Raw genomic sequence first — 1,091 nt, forward strand, 5'->3', positions numbered from 1 at the left:
ACTTTGCTCCTTCACTCTTTGACTTAATAAAATGCTTGAAATTTTGCTTGTTGTAGACACGATGAAAGTGAAGACTCACTTGATAAAGCTATAGTGAAACATCACAACATGTCTACGTACGTCCATATGTTGTATTGATGCGTAGTACGTACAAAAGAGAGGAGGGTCAACAATGGAAGCGCTGAACGCTAGCTCATCACTGGACAAGGTATATTAATCAACGCATCATGTATATTGAGTTGTAGATGCATGGGAAAATCATTTGTCTAAAACATGATTTAGCATGTGCTAGAAATATGAAACCTTCTTCTATACTTATATGAAATGATGGCTGGCCTTAAAATCAATTTTAGCAAAAGTGAGATTGTGGTGATTAATGATTTTGATAATGTAGCATCCTCCTATGCTGAGATCTTTAACTGCCAAATAGGGTACTTCCCCATCAAGTATCTAGGGGGTCCTGTAAGTCCTAGTAAGCTTCATGTGGTGGATTGGCTCCCTCTTGTGGAGAAGAATGCAAAGAGGCTTGACATATGGAAAGGGTCCTCTATGTCTATTGCTGGGAGGTCAACTCTCATTACATCCAGTCGGAACAGTGCCCCTATCTCTACCACATGTCCATTTATCTTCTTCCTAAAACAATAGTAAAAGAAATGGATAAAGTCAGGAGGACTTTCTTCTGGCAGGGAGGCCACGCTAAAAGGAAGTATCATCTGGTAAAATGGACTAAGTATGCAAGAGTAAGAAAAAAGGGGGGGGTCTGGGAATCAAGGACATCAGAAAAATGAATCTAAGTCTGCTTTGCAAATGGTGGTGGAAACTTGAGAAGGAGTCTGGGCTCTGGCAGGACATTGTTAAATACAAATATCTGAAAAGGGACAATGTCTGCTTTGTGAAACACAAACAGACTGACTCCCCCGTCTGGGCTGACCTTCTTAAAGTCAAGAACATCTACTTGCAGGGAAGATAGATGATTGTTAAAAATGGCAATAAAACTCTGTCATGGAAAGATACTTGGCTTTATAGTGACCCTCTTTGCCTTCTTTTCCCTGACCTCTTTAAACTTTGTGAACAACAAAACATCTCTGTTT

Source organism: Miscanthus floridulus, chromosome 6, assembly GCF_019320115.1.
Source record: "Miscanthus floridulus cultivar M001 chromosome 6, ASM1932011v1, whole genome shotgun sequence".
In the NCBI taxonomy this organism is placed as follows: domain Eukaryota; kingdom Viridiplantae; phylum Streptophyta; class Magnoliopsida; order Poales; family Poaceae; genus Miscanthus; species Miscanthus floridulus.